We start from the raw sequence: 19077 nt of genomic DNA, 5'->3' as shown, positions 1-19077 counted from the left end.
AATAATAATAATAATCAATGAGCAAGATTCACTAATCTAGAGCTTTGCCTAGCTCATTACATCACAACTAATGTAGATCCCAATGACAACCCTCGAGAACATCATTCAAACAGTTGAAGTCTATCTCGTTCTCTATCTTTTTCCTGTCTGTCTGAGAAACAGACAAGACAATGGCTACATGAAAATTGGGACTGTGTCCTCCAGTTTGATGGAAAAGGAATCCCACTGGTTTTCTTTTGATAAAGTGCCTGTCATCACAAACCCTATTATTTTTCTTTTTTTTTTTTTTTAACTTTTATTAGTACTAATTGCAGCATTATCTCAAGATTTGAGACATATTAGTAATTAGCAAGAAAATGTTTCTGGATTTATGTCCAACGAAGAATATGTTAAATCTCAGTTGGCCGAGGGCCCTCTACAGGTAAGTTGCATGTGAATCCTTTTCTCATGACAGGTCAAGAAAATTATTACCAACTTTGAATGATTGGTGTGTTTTCTTTTCTTTTTAATGAATAAAATTTCGTTGTAATGTATGCATTTATACACTTACAAGGAACACCATATTGAACATAGATCCAACTTCATCTTCAATAACTTTATTTTGGAGTATTTTTCTAAGTATCCAAAGGCTGTATCCAATTAGAAATAATATCTCAACAGTAGCATTAGCAGAGGGAGACTGAGAGGCCAGGCTTTGCCCCACAGCTTGACTTTTTCACTATGATACAAAAAAGTACTAGAAAGCTAGTGGCATATGCCCATGGACAAAAATTAGAATCAAATTTTAGTGATAGATTTGGCATAACCTTCTTGTTTTGAAGCTTCTGGGAACTCTGTTCTTACCATTACAGCATAGAATGGTGGTAAGCTGATGAACATATTATCAAAAATTTACCTTTATCCTTCATTACGTAAATGGAAATCACGAAAACGGAATGTGTTGTTGCCTTTTTTCAAACGATTAAAGATCACGAAATAATATATAAAACTAATAATTTATAGTAAAGACAAGCGATTGGAACAAGAAAAAACCGTTTTCAATAATTTCAACAAGTAGATCCTAACATAGACTCCCAAAAGTAGATTAAGATAACGTATCGATCTCGCTTCTTTGTGTTACAAATCAATTTTGTAGCCGCGTGCTCTAATCCTCTAAGCTACAGGCTTGCCTCTTGTTATTATTGATTGATGTACAAGCATACAATGCTGAAGAACAAGGACTTGATTTACTACCCTTTTTGCAGGAAGGGATAAGAAGATAGTAATAATATAATATCAGAAACTTAACCAGAAGTCTACAACACCATACTTCACATTAAAAAAAAAAAAAAAAAAAAAAAAAAAATTGCAGGTGGAACACATTTGAATTACATTCAATTAAGGGTTGTATCTTCTTTCTATGTTTCTTCTTGCAGAGCTATTTTTGCATAAGAATGAGTGGTTATATGTTGCTGTCACTTTATTTCATTTTCATTCAAAATGAAGCTCCTTTGAGTTCGAGGCATGGGCAGGAAAGGGACCTTCTTGGGACATGATGAGGCCATGTCCCATCCCAAGTATGGGCAGGAGCTTTGATTGAGCTAAAACTTCAGAATGATTATGCTGCAGTACGCTTAAAAAATTCAGTATTCAATTAATTGCATGCCACAACATGGCTCCTGAATTATCTCCCTTTACTTCTCATTTCCCAGCACACACTAAAATAACGCCTGGATTTCATGGTTTACAAGAATTTTTTTTTTTTTTTTTTTCCCAAGCTCATTTACTTGGAATCTTTACTTTTATATACTACTTCTTTGACGCCTTAACATAGTTTTCAACACCATTAGTTCACAGAATGAAAAGAAGCAAGACGGGAATTCAGGAAGAAGGTTGAAATATTGTATTTTCTCGACATATTCGATGGCTGAAATACTAGTCTAGAGAAGGACTTGAACTGGAACTTAACTGTGCGCTATAAAACTACGATAGCAATGGTATAATCACCGCACATACTATACCACACAGCGATCGCCATATTGTAATTTGAGAAGTATCTCAAGCATAAGGTCAACAACCAATGACTTTTAACATTGATGGAAACAGTAAGTGAAAATACAGTTTCTCTCAAGAATATGCCTAACTAATAGTCCAATACCAAGGTTTTGAGGAAAAAAGGACATCAAAGATAACTTTCCTCCTTTCCATGATTGAATTTTAAAAAATCGACGCGTAATATCTAGACAAGAACTTCCTCTTCATCCTCAAAACTCAAATTCAGTGTCTGTAACTTGAAGCCTGAACCCTGTATGATCTCAATCAAACTAGCAGCCGCGCCTGTAGCTTGTACTGTTGTTTGTTTCTTCAACTGAATAAAAAGAATTAAAGGGTCACACTACACATTGAGATTAAGTATCAATATCTCTTTCAGGAGACCAGACTAAACATACTCTACCTAGCTATTACTGTAAATAGAAAAGAATTATAGGGGCAATTTCTGTGAACAAGATCTAGAAAGGAAAAAACTTAATATTTTTTTAGGCAATTAACCCAAGACGAAGCGCTATATATATGAACAAAGTCAATATGATAATATTTTTTGTACGTGTTGAAATTTGAGTACTTTCACAACTNAAAGTAACATCAAAACTACTTGAACTAACTAGGGACTTGATTCCAGTAAGAGTGTTGTTATTCAAGTCCGACTAATTTGTTAAGTAAGCCCATATTAGTAATAAATATCAGTTATAAATTAATAATGAATTAAAATTAAATATATTTAAATTTCTTTTACAAAACGTTTTCACTCAAGCTTCATAAACCTAAATCTAGTTCCTGCATTTTTCTAACACTTTATTGATTCATTTATGAACTTAAAATTAACAAACAAGAGGATTATGGGTCTTTTAAAGTAATAGAAATTAATCAAAGTATCTAGTATCAATAAAAGACTGAAAAAAGTTACGATTTTAAGTCTATTCCTGAGTATTATTATTGTGTACATATGTTGTTACCTTTCTTTGTCCTTACTGGAGGCAGTGGTGGGCCACTGTTGGTGGAATAGTCTTAGGTCGACTGACGGTGGAGTGGTTTTGGGTGGGCTCACTGGTGGTGGTGGTGTGGCATTGGGTGGGCTCAGTGGTGGAGATGGATTGGACTTTGGTGGAGGTGGATTGGACTTGGGTGGGCTCACTGGTGATGGTGGAGTTGCCTTGGGTGGGCTCACCAGTGGTGGTGGAGTAGCAGTGGGGGTCTTCACCTAGTGGTGGAGCTGGTGCCTGTACCCAAATTTGTCAATATAAAACTCATGTAGCAAAAAACTTTGTTTACTCTTACATTGTAGCTAGAGAAAAACGACAATATTTCTACACATTTTTTAACAATGCTAAGTAAACACTATCTATAAATTCACCTTTCCAAACAGAAATTCCTCTTCATTACTAGATGAAACCTACAAAACAAGCACAAAACCTACAAAAATATTCACTTAGTATTAATTGTGTTCTCTATATATAGAGGTGAATGTTGAGTAGGTAAAACAGACCATTATCTTCTCGCTGATTTTGATTCCATAAATGTACATTTTCAGGTTCATTAGATCACTTAAGAGTATTAATTTAAAACTGTAAATGCAATTCAGAAAATCAACAGTTAACACACATTCCTCATGGTTGTATATTCTAAATTACATCACATTTTTTTATTATTCGTAAGTTGATGAATAATAACCCTTCACTGTTACTGATAATTAATAACCCCTAGGGCCGGCTCAAGGGGTAGGCAGGTGAGGCACCTGCCTAGGGCCCCCAAAAAAATAAGGCCGAAAAGGGCCAAATTTTTTATAAATTCTTTTAATATATTATAAAAATAAAAAAAGTATATAATTTCTTATCTAAGCCAAGGGGCCTAAAAAAAAAAAACAAAAAATGCCTAAATTTATTATTAACTTTTTATATATATTATATTCCCACCCAAAGTTTGACGAAATGGCAAGTTTGTATCTCTAGTTTCATATATTTTAATTTACACCCTTAAATTAACACATTAAATTTCTTTTAACAATGAAAGGCTAAAATGGTCATTTATTTGTCTCAAATTACTCATCCCCAACTCAATCCCAAAATTTAACATTCACATAAATCATCTCCACCCCTCTTTCGTCGTCGATCGTTTGGACCTAATTTTGGTCGAATTTTTCACCAAAATAGATTGGAACCATCACTTTATCGTTTTCCAAGTGTTTTTCCAACCTTGATAGCCCTCAATTTGGCCATTTTTTATGAATCTCACAACCTAGCTCCATTGCGTGCCACAGCCATTTCCAGCCTTTTCAGTGTGTACTTGGCATCGTTGGCCTTCCCCAACACCACCATCTTCCTCCCCTCTGCCTTCTCACCAAAACCCCAAAACCCCTATCATACCTATTCTGTTTATTCTGCTAATCGCCAACCACCGATACCTTTTGGGCCGTGACTTCTCAAGTCTTTTTCGGTCAATCCTGGCATTGAAAATCACCAATTTCACCACCCATCACTTCTCCAGCATCTGCTCTCCACCTATCCTAATGATTTTGCATCTCAAAAGACAAGAAAATTAAATTTAAAATAATTTTTTTAATATATGTTTATATTATTAGAAGGCTCCCAAAGTAATTTTTGCCTAGGGTCACAAATGTTCTTAAGACGCCCTGATAACCTCCATAATATTCTTTTTTAGGTTTGGGAGAGATCTAAAACACTAATTCTAATTTGGTTTTATCTATATTAATCACGTAATTCTTTCGACTATGAGTGGGGGCTGGTGACCCCATTCAATTTTTTTTTCATTAATTTGGTTTGGTTTTTGTTTTGACCACCTGTATTTGTACTGAAATTTCTAGATTTGTACTTGTTCACTCTAAAATTAATTATTGGGTCCATCTCTACTTTTAAGTTCCAGTACACCTATGTTTAGTTATTTACTTTTTTTTTTCTTTTTTTTTTTTTAATGATCGGCTCTTTGATTGAATTTTGTTATTAATTATAGTAAATTCAGGTTTAATTACATGCATATGTCCATATTCCATAATTAATTTCATGTTTAATTCATTAGAACTATCCCTTGAACTTGAATGAAGAGAGAATATTTACCATCAATATATAACAAAGTAGTGCATGTTTATTATTAAAGTAGTGCATGTTTATTATTATAGTTTGGGAAATATTAATTCCCATAAATTATACAATAGAACATAAGCCATTAGCCATGGCTTAATTTGGTTCCTGATCTGCAGGTGCTCCTCCTTGGGCAGGTATTGTTACAGGTGTTGTAGGTGTTGCAGGAGTCACTAGTGGTGGTAATGGCGGTTGTGGTGATGGCGGCAGCGGTGGCTTCTTCCCCTTAATTGGTGTCTTGCCCATTTTGCTATTGGATATAATTGTATCCACCCCTTGACTTTGGAAATTGAAAAATGTGAAAGTTTTATTATCAGATTCTAAACTCAAATAGCAAGATAAATTTCTTTCCTGATGATCTCCTGTTCTTTACATAAACTTTAGATAAAAGTTTGACGAATTTATTAAAAGATAAAACTCTATTTTTATGTAAAAAGTTTTAAAAAAATTAGCAAACTCATTACCTGAAATGATTTAGGTCCGAATTTTAAAAAACTCGATCATTCGCATATGAGAATTTAGAGAGTGCTTTATATACCAAGCTTCCTGCAGTGACGAAAATGTTATTATATTTGGGTTTAAACCATATTAAACATTTTATTCTATTTAGATTTAAACCCATGGTCTAGTACTATAGTCTAGAGTTTCTTAATTGTTTTAAAATTACTTTATTGAGTAAATGTATTTTTAAATAATTTTCTTTTCTCTTATTTTGAATGCAAGTATATTCTAAGTCAAAATAAAACCTGCACAATTTTGAATGCAAGTAGGTAGTGTTAATAGTTTAATATTTTCATCAACAAAATGCTTTCACAACTCATAAGTCAAGAAAGAGCATAAACTCTATACTGATACTACAAATAATGCATTAAAGCGTAAATTCACAATCCCCTATTGCAAAATTACAATTGGATGCATTTATAAGAGGAAAAAAAAAAATAGTATAGTAACTAGTTGTATCATTAACCATCTGTACTATATGAAATTATAATACAAAAACAGGTAAGCATGTTTACTGGTTTGATTTACATTAAAAAAAATGAACTTTAGATGATAACATAATGCCAAAGTCTTAATGATCGTCATGAAATGGGTCAGTCAGTGGGCCGCTCAAAAACCCAACTCATTTTCTGGATTTAGCCCATTTCTTTAATGTTAGGCCAAATTTTGGCAATATTGAACTCCGAGTCCGAGATGGGTTTATTTGTAGTTATGTGTTTTGTTTTGGACTGGATCTTCATACAATAAAAGGAGTACATATATTTATTAAATGGAGTTCTTGAATTCAAACATTATCTTAATTTCTTGAATTCAAACATTTGTATTCCATTAACCGATTATATTATTCATCTTGAATTAGTAATATTATCTTAATTTCTTTAATATAAGTTTGGATGAAACTTTTAGAGTTCTTCTTGGATACTTCTTCTCCCTCTCTTCTTCCTTAAATCTTATAATTTAATACTAGATAGTGGATTTGTTAATGTTCAGTGATTCAAACAATATAAATTCATTCTTGCATATATTATTCTTGTTTGTGCATGAAGAATTACCTCAATCTTTCTTAGAACTCTGCACATTCTGTAATTATAAAGCATAACATATTGAATCCAGATAATGAAAGAAATATCATTCAAGCAATTCAATACATCAATCACAAAAGAAATGTATGAAATTTTTTGGTGAGTCAATATAATACCATTTTTTCTCTGATGGCATATATATTTTTGTGGGTAGATGATTAATTGCTTCTGATCTTCAAGTATCATTTGTAGTAACAGTAGTGCTTTCCTGGTATATATGTTTTTCAGTTGTCTATGTAGTAACATTCATGCAGAAGAAAAACCTGAATAATGCATTCCCTCGTCTCCAAAATGAAAAATAAGTTTATATAGGGTGACAACCAACCCTAATAAGATTCCTGATAACAAAAGGAAACAAAAACTAAATCTAAAACAAGAAAATCAGAAATAAAATAGGAAAAAACACGTAAATAAATAAAACAACCTTGAAACACGCCAAAATGGTGGATTTTGACCTCAGAAATGACCTTCAACAAGCTAAAGCAATTGCCATTCGACGGGCTCGAAATAAGCTTTCCAACGGTATCTTACAGGCCTCGTAACTTTTCATGGATCAAAAGTTATAGCCGTTTGAATGAGACATGCTCAGTTAAGCTCTTTGGGCTTTACGCATAGATTTCTGACGTTCAGCCCGCTCCATGAATTCATCCGCCAGACTTTGTATGTCAGTGCTGTCTTTTCTGTAGGCCATGTGTTGAGTTACATATATACGTGCTACAAGGAGAATGACATGTGCCAAGAATGGAGAGATTGTGGTGTTATGATGTGGTCAATATTTGTATATGTGGTGGACAACATAGGTTTTTGTAGGAGTTTAGAAACAGAGTTAGTGCACATGGAGTGTTCTTTTAAGCTCTGTTAGTGGCCTCCTGTGTTTTGGAGCACTTTTGAGGACAAAAAAGACTTTTGGTATACAAGTTTTTTTTTGCACCGTATAAGTTTGGGTCATATTGTTGTTATAATGCTGTATCAAAAAGTGTTACATGGGAATTTGTATTTTTTTTATTTTTTTAATCAAGAGAAGCCTTGAATTTGGGTTTATGTGAGATTGAACATCTTTTTGATTCATGTTCTTAATAATATGATACAAGTGCTTGCTCCGTATCAACTGCTTGAAGCTGTTTCCCTGTGTTTCTTGATTATCATACTATTTTCCTTATGGCACATCTTTCAAAGACTTTCAAGTCTAAAGCTTCAAATTCCTCTTCTTCATCCTTTTAAGGTGTAGTTTTATGAGTTACAAATATATCCTAACACAAATGCTTCCTAGTATGTTCCTTTTGTTGAGTTATGTTATGTCTAAAAAATCAGGGCTAACGTAAGCTTACATCAGTGAGTACCAATCAGAGTTCAGGAAGGCTTTGCACCATTCAGGAGTTGCCATGTCGACCAAAGACAAAAAGAATACGGTTGTCCTCAACTTTGCAGATTCATGTTTTGTCTATAAGTGACTAAGGACCGTACACTTGTCCAAACCCCAAATAATTTGAGGATATATTCTAAGTTATCAGCCAATTGGAGACAAGGAAGGGCTTGCACGACACCCACCCACTTGCAGATTTGTAATCATTACCTTGAATTCTTCTATTATGAATAGAGGACTCTCTCTCATTTTCGGGATTCTGATACTGAACTATTATTCTGATTGTCTTTATTTTTAGAGCAGAGATAACTTACGAGAAAAAGACTAACTTGATATTCCCTCTGAATACTCAGTTATTATACCTCTAGTCGCTGTTCACTATACGCAACCTATTATAATCTCTCATATATAAAAGAAACAGTGGACATACGATTAGCTTTAAACATCCGAATTACTTTAAAAATCATTTTCCTCATTTATTATTCAGTCTTTGTATTTGATTATATTGATTAACTCTATCATAATCAGTCACGTGTAATTTTTAAGAGCAGCTTAACATTTTGCATGTGCAAGTCGTTGGTGTCAGAATCACCCATCAACAAGTTACACTTTGAAATCTTCTTTTAAATTCTTTAAATCAGATATGGTATGTCTCTACTACACTGATAAAACTTTGTGCATACATATTCAATGTATAGCTTTTAACATCTTCATTGAGATAATTTAATAATGCAAATATGAAAACACATAAAAGAACTCAATACTGGATTTATGAACAACATATGCAGATGGTTATGTAGTACCCAAGTATGCCCAAAGTGTTTGGCAACTTGAAGAAAATGGAATGCATATGACATTGAAGAAATTGAAGTCATATAACATTTCCAACAAGTACAAAAACATAATAAATGGGTAAACATCGGGCACTTCACGGTTCTGTTGCAAAATATCTGAGTGAGGCAATTTATCAAACACGTGTGCGGAACTTAATCAAGAATCCCAGGTTTGAATAATCCCCAGTTCATCAAGAATCTGAGAGAGGTTGAAGGTTCTCCTTACTCCTTAAGAGTTCATTTCTTCAGGTTCCTGGCTTGATGTCAGTTCACCACATTCAGAATTGGAGATGAATATTTTCATAATAGGACAATTTCAAAAACTAACAATATCACCATTAATTTTCAAAGTAACATCAAAGCTAGGGACTTGATTCAAATAAGAGTGTTGCTATTCAAGCCCGGTAATTTGTTAAGTAAGCCCATTTTAGTAATAAATTTCAGTTTAATTTAATAATAAGTTAAAGTTAAATATATTTAAATTTCTTTTACAAAACCTTTTCACTTAAGCTTCATGAACCTAAATCTAGTTCCAGCATTTTTCCAACACTACATTGAATCAGTTATGAACTTAAAATTAACCAATAAAATGGGCTAGGCCAAACCCACCTGACCCATTCGCAAACTCTTAAGGACAGATCACAAGTTAAACTCAACTTCAATTAAAGTTAATCATGATTCATGACCCAATACCAAAACCATCTAATCTATATATTTTTGTCAGGAATAACACTACACTCACAAACACTTCTCATTAACTTTTTTCTTATAAACGTCATATGTCAATTCATAATTCGTCAATTCACTTGGGTCTTGCCTGTCCAGTAAAAGGCCCTGCCTAACCAAGCCAATTACAAACTCTCACATGGGGTTAGTGAGAAGGGTTTGTTAGGTTAGTATTATTATTTTGCCAGCCCTAGTATTGAATATTCAATATTGTACCTATTAAAGTTTATCCAATGCATGTTTAAATAGACAATTACACACAACTTAAATTGACCCTTCTCTTTACTTCTCCTATGCTTTCAGTATTTTCAGGACAAGTTTCTATATCCTAAATTAGACGGCTTTGAGCTATTTAGAAATTCATCAATAACCAGGATAAAATTCTTGTTAATGGTTAAGAATCCTTGACTAATCTAACTCTTATTTTAATAAAAATCAAATTAAGTTAAGATAGATGTCTTCCAAGCAAATCAGAGACATGTTTTTAATTTTTGAATTGAATAATTTACTAAATTAGTGAGGATGCCTTCTACCTAAATTTTAGTCATGTTTGAATTGAGATTCAAACATGACTATTGAATAAATTACCAATATATCAACTAAACTCTTTATAAACCCTACATTAAATAGATAGCTCACTATTGTAAATGAACATCTATTTGACAGTGGCCAATGTAGCAGTATGTCTCACTTGTTAGAGGGAAAAAAAGAAAAATTCATAGTTAAGTATCATACTTGCTTATATGTTCAAAGCAGTATTATGATTCTTTTGAGAGATTCATAAAGTTACTTGTAATATTTTCTGTAATCTTATGCTTTATGAACGAAATTTGAATCTTTCATCTACTGATCCAATTAAAGCTTTGGCCGAGTTCTTACATTACAATGAGACAAACAGATACTCACTGCCCATTCTCCATGGGTTAATGCTAGAGTCAAATTTGTTACTCTAATAACTCTCTATCCCAACTACCTGTTAAATCTCGATAGTAATTTGGACTGTCATGGGTAGAAAACTTTTGGGAAGGTTTAAACATTACATTTTTTTTTATTCCTTTGACAAGGATCTAAACTTTGTGCTATTTAATAACTGAATCTATCATATTACCTTTTAATTTTCAAGTCATTTAAGAATTTCATGTTGTTCACTATCTTGACCATTTGATGTACTTAGCTATTTCAGAATTTTAAAGTCATTGGATTGAGGAGTTAATTTCTGTCAGAGACTATGAACCTTTCAGAAAATCTAAGAAGCTCGGCGCTGCAAGGACTCCAATACTTTCAAACTTATGACTTGTTGATGCTGATGTCTGTAATTACTCTCGGTTATATTGGCTGGATGGTCTGTCTTCTTCTCCATGTGCTGCAATCTTATATTCCACCAGAGAAATATTACTAGAAAAAGTAATGTCTAAGTAAGCTTGGACTCTTTTAATCTGTGGTTTTTATCATTCTTGGAGTTTTTCTTACTTCAAATATTTTATGATTTTCTTATTAACTTTGATAAATTTTAAGGAGCTTTTATATTCACCTTTAATAAAACCATAGAACAAACAAAGCAAAACAGAGCTCCTCTATTTCCATTCCCCTGTTTTCTGTCAAACTTTCCCTAGACAAACAATAATAATTTCAACATTGTGTAATAATGATCTATCTATTTAATGTGGACTGTCTAGACAGTTTTGTTGATATATTGGTAAACAATTTCCTATTTATCACCTCAATTATTAACACTTTGGCTTTATGTTATCATCTAAATTATACATGCTTACCTATTCTTCATTTTTAATGTAGATCAAACTATTGAACATACTTTTTATACCGTACTACTTTTTATAAACCGTATACAAAGATAATACATGATTTCCGAAGAAAACTAGTTGAGAATTTGCTTCATATTGGTTAGCCCGCCTTCAATGTTTTCTGCCTGACCATTGTAATACAAATGAAATCTTTGTTTCTTCTCCGCAAGTTAATACTCGATTCAGACCATTCCAAATAACAAAATTATAATTTAGGAACAAATGTAAAATTTCAGCTCAAAATTTTCTACAACACTTGAATCACTAATTACAACAGAGGAAAAGTTCACTTTACAATGAAATCTACTGCACTCACCTCATTCATGTTAATATAATCAAGCGGTAGATTCCCAACTGAGATGATAGGACATGGCAATCCAAGACGAGTTGACTGTTAGACCAGTCAATCAGCAGACCAATAAAAATGAGGAAGATGATAGAGTTACCGAAAATTACACACCGAATTCATGCACCGAATGACGTGACAAAATCCTTACCGTCGGTTAATATTAACTTATAATGAATCAACGGTCAAGATTGCGTCACGTCATTCGGTGCACATCTTTCGGTAACTGTAGCATTACTCTAAAAATAATGGAGACGTGATTAGGTTCAGAACAAAACTATCAAAGACAAAAATTAAGCACAACCATGATTGGTGCAATATCAGCTTGATTGACATCCACCCTTTCAACGCCATCAAAACCCCATTCTTTAGGTGTTGGAGTGTCATGTGCATGTTCATCGGCAAAACGAAAACCACAATCAGAATGATTTGATCCAGATAAAGGCTTGGGATAATTAACAGCTACTCCCCAAACAATGAGCGGGGTATCAGTGTTTGTGGGATGACCGTCTCCATGACTACCTGCCAGTAAAACGGTAATTATGTCAGCAGTTTTTTTTTTTTAGATAGGGAATAGATATATTCTATTAAAGTAACAAATTTAACAAAGAAGGTGAACAAGCATTCCACCAGGGGAACACTAAATCTTTCTTTTTCTACAATGAAATGAAGTAAGAAAATTCCCAAGGCAAATTAATATGATATAGAATAATTCTGACCTTTGTCATGCATCCCATGATACAGATGAAAACATATGCTGTATGATTGTGCTTGAAATAGCCTTCAAGAAGAGAATACATACGCTTGGCAATATGGTCAACAACCTTCACTTTATTGAGATAGATAGATGAAAAGGGCCAATGTGCATGTCCATTTGAATCACAACCAAGTAGATGTGGAGATATAACACGATTATCTTGTAGTAGTAGCTCCTTCAACTTCGGGTCTTCATTGGACCTATTAAGAAGGCTCTAAAATTGATCAGAAGACCACTCATCCAAAAAAGACGTATCTGCATTAACACGACCGTATTGATAAAGCATTAAATAAAAGTTACAACTATAAAAGCTAACACACCAAGATATAAATAATTTGGGCCTTGTAAATGAGTAAAGATTAGGTTTTCCACACACAAGCCAGTTTACACCAAGATATAGTTAACTATAATGCAGAAGAAAAAATATCAGTACATGCCAGCTAAGATGTGGTTATATTCATAAAGTTTTAAGAAAGCTTCTTTTTGCTTCTAGCATTTACTAAAGAACTTTAAGAAAACCAATGAAACATATGTATGTTTTCTGTGCTTACAGAAATTGACTGAACGAACCAGTTGCAAAGTCTTCATAGTCATGGGAATAAGTATTTTAGGTGCTGTGTGGCAAGGCTCCACAAAATATCGGAACAATATCTGGGCTACCATTAGAAATTGTACGCTGGCTTTGATTAAAAACTGAATCAAACTCAACTGGATTAGCTTTCCGTCCTGCAAATGCGAACAAAAACGTCTTTAGCTTACACAATAAGTTGCTCGCCACATACAAACTTTACAGGAATTAAAAAAATATATATTGACCTTTTGTTACAGCGCTAGGATCCTCATAAAAACCAGCAATTAGAGCAACATGTCCAGGCCTTGACTCAGTAGGGGGCCGAGCATGAGACTCCCCAGCGACCCGTAAACCATCCGCTGTACCAAAATTTTTCCAAGACCCCTTTAATGTATTTTGCAATATGTTCTCATTAAAATTTCCCAAACAAACACCAAAAGTAGCAAACACAGATATGCTCAAAACGCACACTTTTAACTACTTCATTGAGACAAATTAAGAAACACAATACTTAAAAAATTTACCAAATAGCTAAATTCCATCACATGCGCTTCCAATAAGGAAACACTAACACGATCAAAACGAGGACGTTCTAAATCATTTTTTACTGAGACAAACGAGCAAACACCTTGTATACAAAAGTTTCGAGAATGTACCCACTAAGAGGACGAGGCGTTTGGCGGGCGCCTTGAAGTGAGGGGTGACGGAATCCATGCCATGAACAATAGGAGTCTTGAAATAGATATCGAAAATGCTTAGCATTTAGACAGCGTGAAGGATCACACCGAGAACCACTAGCCACATCTCTCGTGTCTTGAGCCATTTTTTCCTGGGATTGCTGCTTTTAGATAATTGTTTCCTGCCCAAGATCCCATCAAAGTCCATACCTTTGTTTTCTTGGTGTTTCTATTTTCAATCTGCGGTTTATGTTTTCCGTTTTCTTGGAGTTGTGGTTGAGTAACTTGGTAGAGGACAGTGACACCCTCAAAGTTCCTAGGTACAAGCCCATTGTCTTTAAGACAACATTAGTTGGTCACATCCGTTGATGAATTTTGATGCTTTTTTTTTTTTTTTTTTTTTAAATAAATAAATCAATTTAACTTGTTAGTTTTAATTTCTATCAGTCCTATACAAAATTTTATGCTATGTTTTAAAGGGATGGTCGAAATCCGATATATTTTTCTGATTATAAAGTTTTGTCTTGTCAACAGAAAGGGTAAAACCTTTGACTACCTTCATGGTTAAATAATTCATTAGAATCTGGTGATTCTATCATATTATGATAGATTGACACATATCGATTCTAATAAGATCAATTGTAACGTAGATATGAGTTAACAATTTGGTTTGATTTTTTTGTTTTGACTATTATGGCTCCATTTGGTTTACATTTTTGCGTTTTAGAGAAATTTTTTTTGAAAAAAGTTAAAAAAAAATTGAATTGGGCTGGTATTACGATGTAGGATTTACAAATTAATAAAATACTTCCTATGTTTGTTTATTTACAAAACACCCCTATAATAAAACATTAAAAGTTAACAAAAACACCCCTAACCCACCCTCAAATACGGACAGCCGGCCACCACCGTCATAGGGTGGCTGGATTCGCCGTATCGGCGCATGACCGGCTGGATCTTGCCTGTCGTGCGCCGATATGACCTTTTCCAGCCAGATCCACGGTGGATCTGACCGACAAAGGTCAGATCTATGGCTAGATCTGGCCATTGACGACTAGATCTGGCCGTATTTGCTCGTCAACGACGGCTAACAAACAGTCGTCGTTGATGGCCAATGACGACCGTTTGTTGGCCGTCGTTACCGATTGGTTACGGCCAAAGATCTGGCCTTTTCCGGCCAGATCCACCGTAGATCTGGCAAGAAAAGACTAGATCGGCGCACTACCGACCAGATTCAGCCGGTAGTACACCATCCTACCAGATTCCGACTATTTTTCGACAGTGGTGGCCGAAATCTGGTAAATGTGGATTGCTGGGGTGTTTTTGCAATTTTCTAAAAAATATTTAGGGGTATTTAATTAAATTAACAAATTTAGGGGGTTTAAAAAGAGTTGAATAATATTGTGAGTTTTTAGGTATTTTACTGTTTAACTTTTTTGGGAATGCTAATAGTAGTATTCCAAAAAACCAACCAAACGGAGCCATTGTACTAATATTTCTAGATTTGTATTTGTCCATTTCTAAAATTAATTTTTGGGTTTATCCCTATTTTCAAGTTTCACTACACCTATGTTTAATTAGTTGTTTTTTTTTTTTAATGATTGTCTGTTTGATTTATTTATGTTGTTAATTACAGTAAATTTAGGTTTAATTACATGCATATGTTCATATTCCATAATTAAGTCCATGGTTAATTCATTATAACTATCTCTTGAACTTGAGTAAAGAGAGAATATTTATGATCAATATATAACAAAGTAGTGCATGTTTATTATTATAGTTTGGGAAATATTAATTCCCACTAGAACATAGCCCATGGTTTAGTTAACAATATTGTTTTGCTTTATTTAATCCGCTAATTAACGTAAAAAGTTAACTCAAATGATATGGAAAGAGATTGAGCAAAGAAGTTTTAGATTGATGGAAGAAATCTAGCAAAATCAGAATAAATGTATGTACACATTCTTAAGAGTAAAGGCCAACTCAATTGATGAGGGTTTCATGTTCTTATAAACAAAAGGATCAAAGTAAGACTTAGTTTGAGATTATTAAAACTTGTCACATAATCACTAATGGATTAATTTTAAATTTTGATTAAATTTATTGGAGTGTTTTTTTTGTTTAATTATAAAATCACTTTTACATTTAGAAGAGAAGATAAATTTAGTTGTGTAAATTACTCTCGAACCCCTACTGTTTAACAGTCGTTACTTCTTTTTGGTTAATTTGACAGAACAGGGATAAATTAGTCAATGCAACCACTCTATGGCGGTATGGCTCCTCAACCCTGCCTTCTCCCAGCGTCTCCATCTTCCAGCGAATCCCCAGTGGCCACCCACCTACCTTCCTTTCCAAAATAACACTTTAAACCAAAATCATGAACCATCCAAATCAGAATCCACTTCGCTCAAATCAACAACAAAAAAAGAAAAAAGAAAAATCATAGGAAATGAAAAAAAGTATGAAAGAAATCCACAAACTCAGTAGCAGGGATGAAAATCATCGGGGGCTGTATTCAGTGAGGGGCTACGCTGGAAGTGGGGACACGTGAGATGGTGGTGAGTGGATGCACGAGTCGGGTGGGTGGGTGCGTGCGGTGGTGAGACTTGAGAGTAGGGGTGCGAGGGGAGGGATAAGAAGAGGTTGGGGGAGGGGAGGACAAAGAGGAAGGTAGGAAAATGTGCATATGTATAATCAAAGGTATTTTAATACTCTGTATGAGTAGTGGGCAGATTTAGATGATAACATATTGCCAAAGTCCTAATAATTGAGGTGATAAATAGAAAATTGTTTACCAATATATCAACAAAACGGTCTATACAGCCTACATTAAATAGATAGATCGTTATTACACCGTGTTGAAATTACTATGTTTGTTTACTGAAAATTTGACAGAAAACAGGGGAATGGAAATAGAGGAGCTCTGTTTTGCTTTGTTTATTCTCTGATTTGATTCATAAAAATGGTTGTAGGACATATGAAACTATTTTCCTTTACATTTTTAAATGTTCCTTTGAATTCTTGTAGGAACTTAGAAACAGAGTTGGTGTACATGGAGTGTTTACTTGAGCTCTCTTATGGCCCCCAGGTTTGTTTAAAGAAGGCTCATAAAATTCAAAATTTCATTCACAAAATAAGCATGCTGCAGCGATAATTTGGATCTAGAATGATGTACAATGAACCCTGCACACAATTATGATTTATTCTAGGACAATTGTCATTATTGAAAATTTAATTCAGCCAACATTCCAAAAAGGAAAATCATTTCGGAATATCAATATTTTTAATCTGAAATTAATGAGCATCAAATGCTATGAACTCCAGAATATTGAAACAGCAAATTTTTCTACATGTATTTTGATCCGTTGGGATTTTAGAGATGCCATTGAAATAGGTAACTATCCTAATGGTGACAAATTATCTCAAAACCAGAAGAACTGATTATCCAATTGATTTAAATAACTTATTGAATATGCAAGAGAATAGTCCAGTTTCTTTTTTTTTTTTTTTTTAATGCACTTACCATTTCAGTACAAATGTTTTGCTATAAAAGACTGTCACTAGAGGAGTTTTTATTGTAATTTAAACAATTTTATTGCATCTTTTAATTAGATTGCAAGATATCTTGCTAAAAGCTGGATTTTCATGGATGGATAGATCAATAACATCCATTCTCTAGTTTTGCAGTTCTTCTGGTTATCATCTTCTGCTACTTGAAATTTATCTATTTATTTTTTTGTGAGTAGGTGGAATCGTATTTGCGGATTATTGGAGAGCCAAAGATTCCTTCAGTATTTCTTCAAGTACGTGCTGTCCCATATAGCTTTCCTTTTCTTTGATGTATATTCCAGATAGGTTATCCCTGTTAGGTGTCTTCATTGCTGGTTTTGGTTGCAGGTCCTTTGCTGGTCTTAGGGGAGTATAGCGCTGCAGATGGAAAGTTTTCTGCTTCCTACAGTACTGGAAAATTACGTGATGTTGCAGAGGCATATTCAAATGGTGAAACTGTTAAGGTATCACTATTTTCTTGGAAAGTTTTGTGATGGTCACATTGTATATCTGCTACGTGGTTCATTGTAATTCTGCGATCTGTGTTTAATCTTTAAATCTTGTAGTTGCTTTTGAGCTTCATGTATGATGGCAATAATATTACTTTCACAGTTGCCCTTGGCTATTTTTCTCATTTGAAATGTTTCTCTACTCTGTGTGTAAGTTTAGTTGAATTGTAGAAATTGGATCTTTTTAATAAAAGCTTTTGTATTCAAATGCATTGTCCTTGCACGTTTAGATATATATGTCAAATACATCTGTTAGGGCTATAACCAAGGTCATAGGAATATGATACATTAGTTTTTCTTACATGCAATTTCATTCTCATGTTACTTTTAATTGTTTGTTTTGATTACATTTAATTCTGCCATCTGTATTTGATCTTTATATCTTATAATTGCTTCTGATCTTAGTACCAATTGTAGAAAGTGGAAAATCATTTCTATATATACTTCTTTATTTAATGAACTGTCCTTACATGTGTAGATATATACATCTTTAACAACATATGGAAGTGATTTAAACAGGTATGCGCTTCCTTTATTTATTTGTTTATTTGTAGAATTCCTTTGACCAACCTCTTGTTTCTTGTACAAACTCGGGTGTAATGGATGAAAAGAACCCATTGAGGGTGGTTATAGAGCGGGTTTTCATGCTAATAATAATAACAGTTAGCTGTAAAGGTGTTAATAAAAAAAAGTTGTTAGTTTATATGTAGTAACAGTAGTACTTCCTGGTATAGATGTTTTTCAGTTGTCTATGTAGTAAAATTCAGGCAAATTTCTTAGACAATTTCATTCTCATATTTCATTCAAAGCTTCAAATTCTCTGTTTTTCTATCCCTTTTATACTTGATGCCAACTTATCTCTTTGGAGACATGGACCTCAAGTTTTATTTCTGAGAAAAAAGTGAATGGTGTCACAAATGTAGTAGAGGGAGCATATTTGTATTTGTGGTGGACATAATAGGTTTTTGCAGGAACTTAGAAACAGAGTTGCTGTGCATGGAGTGTTTACTTGAGCTCTGTTATGGTCTCCAGGGTTTTGGAACACTCTTGAGGGGAAATGGACTTTGGCTGTATGGGTTTGTTTTTTCTGCACTGCATAAGTTACTTGAGATTGTTTTTATAATGGTGTACCAATGAGTTTACTTGGGAATTCTCATTTTTTTCGTTATAATTTTGGTTCCAAATTCAAAGATGCCGTCATTTACATATTAATTTGTATTTTCTATGGA

General features: G+C 33.7%; 1 pseudogene; it reads right to left on the bottom strand.

Moving 5' to 3' along the window:
* Positions 1-11513: 11513 nt before the first annotated feature.
* On the bottom strand, positions 11514-13936 carry LOC116112524 (annotated as a pseudogene).
* Between the last annotated feature and the right edge of the window lie 5141 nt (positions 13937-19077).

This window comes from Pistacia vera, unplaced genomic scaffold (assembly GCF_008641045.1).
Source record: "Pistacia vera cultivar Batoury unplaced genomic scaffold, PisVer_v2 Contig663, whole genome shotgun sequence".
In the NCBI taxonomy this organism is placed as follows: domain Eukaryota; kingdom Viridiplantae; phylum Streptophyta; class Magnoliopsida; order Sapindales; family Anacardiaceae; genus Pistacia; species Pistacia vera.
This window is presented reverse-complemented; position numbering and strand designations above follow the sequence as displayed.